General features: G+C 31.0%; 1 protein-coding gene across 11 annotated transcripts in view; it reads left to right on the top strand.

Annotated features, from left to right (window-relative positions):
* Positions 1–8,835, top strand: part of LOC129796028 (nephrin) — a 75,544-nt gene that overhangs the window by 40,135 nt on the left and 26,574 nt on the right. The window lies entirely within an intron of this gene.

The raw sequence follows: 8,835 nt of genomic DNA, 5'->3' as shown, positions 1-8,835 counted from the left end.
ACCCCTTGATAAAACTGAAATACTTTTGCCAATACCAAAAGAAGAAAAAACTGAAAAGATGAAAGAAAATTATCAAAAAATTGCAAATCTAACAGCATATTTTTCACATAAACATGAAGAAATGAGTTTCCCAGATATTTTGAAAAAACTTAAAATGACTAGAGAAGAATATATAATGGCTTTGAGATCTAATATTAAACGTTCACGCATGTTTCTTAAACGTTCAAGTAAAGAAGTAAATATAAATGCCTATAATGAAACCCTAATAATGTGTATTGAATCAAATATGGATATACAATTTGTTGTAGAAATTTTTGCTCTAGCTAAATATGTTGCTGATTATGTATCAAAAGCTGAAGCAGGAGTATCAAAAATGTTGAAAGAAATTAATGATGATACTAAAAAGCAAGGAAATGTTACATTGAGAGAAAAAATGTGCAAAATGTGTAATGGTATATGTAATTGTAAATTTATGTCAGCACAAGAAGCTGCTATGTCATGTCTATGTATGCCTATGTCAAGATGTAGTAGATCAAATGTTGTAATTAATACTAGACCAATTAATGAACGGGTCAGAATTTTGAAACCGAATGCACAACTAAAAAAATTGGATAAAAATTCCAAAAATATATTTGCTGAAAGTATTTTTGATAAATATAGTAAGCGAGATAATGAGTTGGAAAATGTAACACTCATTGAATACGCAGCAGATTATTATATGAAAAAGAAAACAGATGATGAAGAAGAAAACGATGATGATGTTACAGAGTATGGAATGAGAAAAAAATCAAAAATTGTAATGTACAAGGGATATAAAGAATTTCAAGATCCCAATAATTATTATCGAGAACAAGTTTTGCTATTTTTACCATGGCGAAATGAAAAAGAAGAAATTGAAGATTGTGACTGTAGAATTAAGTATATGAGCAATAGACAAACCATAAATGCTGTAAGAAAGAAATTTTGTTACTTTAACGATGATGGTGTATTGACACAAATTATAAGAGATAGAGAAAATGAAAATGATGATGATCATGTCCCAGAAAGAGATAATCCTGTGGATTCTGATCAAGAAATTGATATGTTTCCCGATGAAAAAGGTGGTACCACTAGCAATAAAAAGGCATTTCAATATGTTTGCCCAGAAAGAATTCAAAAAGAAGATATTTGTAAAAATTTGCAACAACTAAATGTTAAACAACGTGAAATAGTAATGTATATTTACCAATGTATAAGAACTGGCAATTTACCACTAAGGATTTTCCTCTCCGGTTCAGCTGGTGTTGGAAAATCCAAAGTGATCAATTGCCTATATCAACTCATAACACAGTACTATGATAATTTGCCAGGTAGTAACCCTGAATCTATAAAAGTACTTCTAACTGCCCCTTCAGGAAAAGCAGCATTTTTGATCAATGGTATGACAATACATACTGCCTTTGCAATTAATAATACAAAATGCACAGACTCTTTGTCGCCTGATGCAGCCAATACAATTCGATCAAAATTGAAAGATGTAAAAGTACTAATTGTAGATGAGATATCTATGGTAGGTTCAAATATAAATTCTAAAATGGATAATAGAATGAGACAAATATGTGGCGTAAATGAAAGTTATGGCGGAAAATCTGTCATATTTGTAGGAGATTTGAAACAATTGAAACCTGTAAAGGATAAATACGTTTTTGAGAAAAATCTATTGCATACCGATGCTGAATTTGTTGATTATGAGGAACGAAATGTACTATGGGAAGAATTTAAGTATTATGAATTGACTGAAATTATGCGTCAAAAAGATGATTTGTCATTTACTGTAGCACTAAATAATTTGGCTAACGGTACAATGACAGAAGACGACATAAAACTAATTCAATCAAGACAAGTTGAAAATGATGATAAAGTACCCTTAGAAGCTATAAGGCTATTTTATTATCGAAAACATGTCCGAAGCTACAATAATAATAAAATTGAAAATTTCCCTGGTGACCCTCACTTATCAGTAGCTAAAGATAAAGTATTAGAATCAAATACCACAGATAAAAAGGCTAAAGAAGATATACTAGCCAAAGTTGCAATTCAAGACCCAGAAAAAACTGGTGGATGTATGTATGAATTGAAATTGAAAATCGGTATAAAGTATATGGTTATTAATAATATAGATGTTGAAGATGGACTAGTTAATGGTGCAACTGGTACTCTTCGACATATAACTTTCAATCCAACCGATAATTCAGTTCACACTGTTTGGCTAGAATTTCCAGAAGATAGAGTAGGAAGAAAATTAAAATGTCAAGCTCGCTTTCAGAGCTACCTCACAAAAAATAGTCTTCCAAACAATCTTGTTCCAATTGAAAGACAAGTAATAACATTTGATTTTTCAGAAAAATCAAAAACTGTTATGATTGCTAGAAAACAATTGCCACTAATACCAGGTGAGGCCGTAACTATACATAAAAGTCAAGGGCAGACATATAATTCAATTTGTATTGACTTTACAAAAGGAGAGCTGCTAAATATTAATCTAATTTATGTTGCATTTAGCAGAGTTGTATCACTATTAGGTTTGTTTATAATTGGCAAATTTAAAGTACCAAAAGCCCAAGGTGAAGATCACCCAGTTCAGAGAGAAATGAAAAGATTGAAAAATGAAAAAATACTTGAAATTCCTATGCAAAAGATTATACATGAAAATAAGGATAAATTTAAAATTTGTTATCAAAATATTGTATCCCTAAATAAACATTTTAATGATGTAAAATGTGACATTTGGTACAAAAACTTTGATATAATTGTACTCTCAGAAACAAAAACTATAAAAGATATTGATGTACCAATTTTGGAAAATTATAAAATTATCTATAGATGTGATAATGAGATTCAAAAAATTGGAGGACTCTCTGTTATGTAAAGAATGATTGTAAAATTGAAATTAAAATCAAATCTGAACAACTTTACTCAAATAGAGAAAAAGTTTTCAGTGTCACCCTATTCTTAATTGAAGTCGATAATAATTTGTCAATAATCACTGGATATAAATCACCACAAACTCCATTTGCAAAGTTTAAGAATTCATTTGACAATTTGTACTCTCAAATTGCAAATCAGTCTGAGGTGATAATAATGGGTGATTTTAATTTTAATGCTTATGAAGGAAAGGAAGACAAGAATTTTGTAAAACTAATGAAAGAATATAATTTAAGCAATCAGTTGGATCCCAAAGGATCAACAACAAAGTGTGACAATCAGTTGGATATAATTTTTGCAAACACTGTAAATCCTATTGTCACAGGAATTTATGAAAGTTACTTTTCAGACCATAAGCCTGTATATTGTATGTTAGGTATATAATTTAAAAACTAATTATTGTAAAACAAAATTGTATGAAAATTGTAACAGCCATAAAAAGCTGCACCAAATATACAACCAGTGAAAGGACTTTTCCACCGTTTTGTCCTGGAGGTTGGTAGCCAACGCTAAGACGGCGGTGGACGCATGAGAATCTAATAAATGAATTAATAAAAATTATTCTGTATTTTATTGTTCTCCACTTTTGGCATTTTGAATTTCACTAAACTTAAAAAATACTCAACTGTTCATCTTCTAATACCACTCACAAAAGAAATACAACGCATAAACTGACCCCTCCACGTTGTGGTATACCAACTCTAATAACTGGACGCGTTATGATTGACTTTCTATTAATTTATGTAAGGTACAATTTACAATGTTCTTATATTACAGACATTACAACATAATTTGCATTGCACCACGTTCTTCCTCTATCAAGAGAATTAAGGAAGTATTAGCCAAGATTAATAGTACAGACATTACAGACAGACAATAATCAATAGGAAGATGATGTTGTATTAGTATTGTAAAGAGACTTTAAACTGACTTCCTGATTTTCTTTGAATTTATTCACCTGTTTTAAAATAACCGTCATGTTTATTAACCTACAATTCGCTAAATAGAGTAATCTTCCATAACAATACATTCTATATCCATTGACCAAGTCTAACAAAACTAGGTATGTACTCTAATTTACTTTTGTTCTGCAAACTACATCAGCAAAATGCACTCCCAACAATTTAAAAGACAATAACTTTTTGTTCATCGAAATAGTGAAGTTCACATTCAAGTTGTTTTCACCATTTACTGTCATATTGTGGGTATGGTGGACCTGTGTGTCTCTCTTGAGAACCTGAATCACTTTTTGGTGTGTGGTGTATGCTTGTGCAGAAAACGCGTAGGAATAATTTATTTCGCCACGTCATTGGCAGAGAGTTGTTTCAGACCCATTCACAACTTCATTGATGAATTGAAAACTAACTGAATTCATTCAATTTTTTCCCCTCTCCCCGAACAAGAGGCTGTTGTTGGCCCCAACTTGGGTCTTTACTTTCCCACTCTATACCTCTACAAAACTCTCTACTGTATATTATGTATACCTACCTTTTTTCACCATCAAGTTCAACATGAATCGCTATTCGTGTGACTTTTTTTTTGCTTACATTTTGTACCTCATTTTCATTTATTTAAATTAATAAATGATATACAGCATATTAATTTTTTGTCTTATGTAAAAAAAAATCCATCTTCCATACATTTTCTTTTTCGTCGCCCAGATCTCAATTTATGTGCCTAAAGAGGTGGAAACGACAAAAAATATTATCGCCTAGTCCCGCCTGGTCGTGAAAAATATTAAGCAACTCTTTTATTTCCTATCGTGCCATCATGAAAAATCTCACAGTCTGACCACGGTCGCGCAGCATCACTTTAATTCAGTCAGTATTAATCATTAATGCAAAAAAGACTTTAAGAAAAAAAGATGAATATTAAGTCTTTTTGTGATGATGACGGTGAAACGAGGCATAGGATAAAAAAGAAATAAAGATGATTGTGAGTCTGTATTAAGAACGGTTGTCTATGTAATACATAAATTAATTTTGAAACAAGCCACAATCTCAGGATAATTATACGCAGTATTATGTATGTATGTATGTATGTATATACATAGTACAAACACACTACGTCTAAGGTACTACTATGAACATGATATAGAGTCTCTCTCACAGACAGCCTCTTTCATCTTTTACTCACTTGTACACCTTGTTCTTATACCATTCACCCATAGAGAGGAGAGAAGTGAATTAAAAGCACCCCAGTAGCAGATTGAGTCTTTGCTCGCTTCTCAATGGCAAAAGGAGTTGTCTTGGGAAATCGTTAAGAAGGTATAAACTTGTTTAAATGCACAACATTCGCCTATTTCGCATTTATAATACTAAAGAGAAATAAGTTGGTGTATAAATATGTTGTATGTGTATAGATAGATAGTATTATCTCTATTTCACCTCTATACCATTAGATTTCACCCCCTGTGTCCTCAAAAGGATAGAGACATATCTATGTGTATAGCGTAAAGGAGGATTTCCGCAGAAGGTGACTTTGAAAGGCATTGCTTGGAGAGAGGATAAGATGACGAAAGGATTTTCGCAGAATAAATCTTAAGGATCATGTGACAAGATAGAAATTATTTCACTCTCATTCCTTAAGCTACATTTCTGTCCGATTTATCAAAATAATGGATTGATCTATATTTACTCTTTTAATATGAGTTCACATTAAAAAAATTATTGGAAAGCCAAATCTGCGATCAGGACACTTCTCCCATCTGAAAACTTCAGATTTGGGGTTGATTTTAATATAAATCTTTTCTTTTCTTTTCTTGCAATTTATCTGTTATAAGATTTTTGATAATCTGGGTAAAGTCTTATAAGATTTTGACATTTTATTTCTTTTTTTTTATTCGGGTTTTTTGAAGAAAAATTTACTTTTCCAAGGCTCATTAAAGATCTTTCTGATTGTTTTCTGGAACAACAAATTCTTTGTTTTTCTTTTATAGAATGATAATAGAAGGATTTAAAAACATCAGTTGTCAAAAACTTATACATAGTAACTTTGAAGTTTTCAGAAAAGAAAAGAAAAGATTTTTATCAGAATCTCCCCCTTACATAGAAATTGATTTTTTAACGTTTTCTTTAAGTATTTTCCTTTGAAACTCTTTCAATTCAATTCACTTTCATTATTCTCTAAAATACATTCCTAAATATTTTCTTTAAATAATTCTGTGGAAATTATATTTCGTAAAATTGAAGCGCAATATATATCTTGAGCATTGAAAAATACATAGCATAATTTGCTTCCAATGTTGCAGGTCAAGAATCGTCTTTTTTCTCTCCATGACTCAATGCAACGGTTTTAACGAGTTTCTTGGTAATCAAGCAAGATAGTATAAAAGATAATGTATTCATATTTTGATAGTGCGCACTTTAATGGAGATAAGGAGAAAAATGATCTTCTTTTTGCTTCTGCATAGAAAATAGAATCTTGTCAAACAACTATTTACTATATAACTGTGTGTCACTGGACGCTTAATAATTTCCTAGAATGATTCATATTCAATGTTGATTAAATTCAAACTCTGATAGCACAGCGATAGGTGCTATGATGTTCTTCTATCAACACTCAATCTCACAGCGTGACGATTGCTTTATATACTATGTATTATGTGCATTAGTTTTGTATAACGTATCTTATTGCATACTTATACCATAAAGTTGGAGTTCCTTTGAATTTGTCTTGCGTATAACTTTTAGTCCATCTTTATCTCTTTTGGAATACTTTATGTGAAAAATACTCCTGTAGGATTTGATGAGATGATATATATATATACCTAGGATACATAAAATAATCTTTGTTTGCATGGGAAGAAAAATAAATTATTCAGAAGTTATTGCATTTTTTCTTGGAACACGAAACTATACATAACTATTCTTATCCCCCATGATTCTTCCTTGTCTATTCTTACCCTGTATATATGAGAGTTTCCAAAAATGGGAACTTTCTCGTAGTATACTAAGTGGCTCAGCGAAAAAGAGCACAGACTTACAAAATGTTTCACCAATAAATTCACCAATAATTTAGTTGAGCAAAGTATTGAAGTGATTTCATTGGTTTATGATATCTCTGTCGCAATGTTATTCCTTTTTTCTTGTACCATATTCCCTGTGAACCCTCTCTGCGAGGGGGAAATCAATATTGAATCTCTTTTCTTTCCTTATATTGTTGAATAAATTGTAAACTATTGGATTCTCTACAATTTTCTTTGGTTTTTTTTTCTTCTTAAATCTTCTGCCTCATTTTGTATTGCGAGGAAAGTTTCAAATTTTACTACAATATAAGGAATAATGGTTTTTGTTAGTTTCCATGTCATGGATGCTATCTTGTGTGATGAAAATGGGTGTATTTATTGTTATCAGAATTGGGGGGTATATTGAGTGCATTTTGATAGATAAAGTCAATTCAATTTGCTAAAATAAGTTTTCAAATACCTACTCCATATATCTCATATAAAATCCTCCCTTTACAACATTTGGGGTATCCATTGGAAGATCGTAAAGTTGGAAAATTGTGAAAATTCCTCATGATTGAACTTGGATACACGAGGGACATGTTATATTTCTCGGAAAATATGGGAGATTTTTCACTGTATAATCATAATAGGGACAATCCCAGGAAATCCATTCACTACCACCAATCTTTATTTTTTTTTTCTAATTTTTTTGTAGTCTCTGTTTTTCCCTCGTCGTCTTGACAGCCCATTTCATATATTTACTAATTTTGTGAGAATTGAATAAATTTCAAATTCAACATGTTGCGTGCGAGCTCATAATTGTAACCTCTATAAGATGTGTAAGTCTAATTAAGGAACTGTGGTCGTCTTTGAAGTAGAAGAGATGGAAAGAAAAATATAACGGTGGGGGAGGCACATGGTCCACCCACAGAAAATTTCTCTAACTCTCCACAATTAATTCTCATGCCATTTGGGGTTTACAACTTTGCTATACCCATGCTATGAGACTTTTATGCAAAAGGTCATGGCTATTGTTTCTCTATAACTCACAGTAGCAAAATTTAATGACTGGCCCTTAAGAGCAAATTACATAAAATTATACTTACAATTTATTTATACATTTAATAAAAGAAAATTCTTTTAAAGTGATGACAATTCAATAAAATTTTCAAAGAAGTTTACCTAATTTTTTATGCGGAAAAATTCTTCATTCGAGGAACCAATCGAGCCAGGTTGGAAAAAATCAGTAGAGATTTGTTCAAAAATGCAAACAATGACGTCATCAATACGATTAATATCCTTTACAATAATTTACGATAATTTTTATGCATTTAATGAGAAAAAAATCGAAAAAGTGTCGTAATTTTTTTTTTTTACATTTTTGAGAAAATATATAACGGATTTTTCTAGTTGTCCTCAGAGAAGACAAAAGGAAATCTCTCGGCAATTTATTTTCTTTTTTACTTATAAGCTTACTTATGTATGTTTTAAATGATTTCGTAAATGGGGAGCTTTTTCCCCTACAAAATCGAATTGATTCCTTAATTAACTATATATTTAGAATTTAGCAGTGTTGGAGGAGTGAGGTTGAACACTCCTACATTCTAATTTTGTATGAATTTAGTTTAGCTACATATTATCAGCGTTAACAGCACAGTCCTTAAAGAAAAATAAATGAAAACTAAAGTGATTAAATGCATATAGAAATAAAACAAACTTGTGGGCTATAATTAAATTTGTCATGCAACACTCGATGGTAGGAGATGTGTATAAATATGTACTTATTTATATAATACGATGTGTTATACGAAAATGTGTGATGCGAGAAACCCCCACAGAGGTCAATGTACAATAAAATTAAAGTCACAATTACATTATATCCAGAGAGTGTCTCGGTTTAAATGCTCTCCCAGGAATAATCA

The sequence above is a fragment of the Lutzomyia longipalpis genome, chromosome 4, assembly GCF_024334085.1.
Source record: "Lutzomyia longipalpis isolate SR_M1_2022 chromosome 4, ASM2433408v1".
Lineage (NCBI taxonomy): Eukaryota > Metazoa > Arthropoda > Insecta > Diptera > Psychodidae > Lutzomyia > Lutzomyia longipalpis.
Note: the sequence above shows the minus strand (reverse complement) of the source record. Positions and strands in the feature narration are given on the sequence as shown.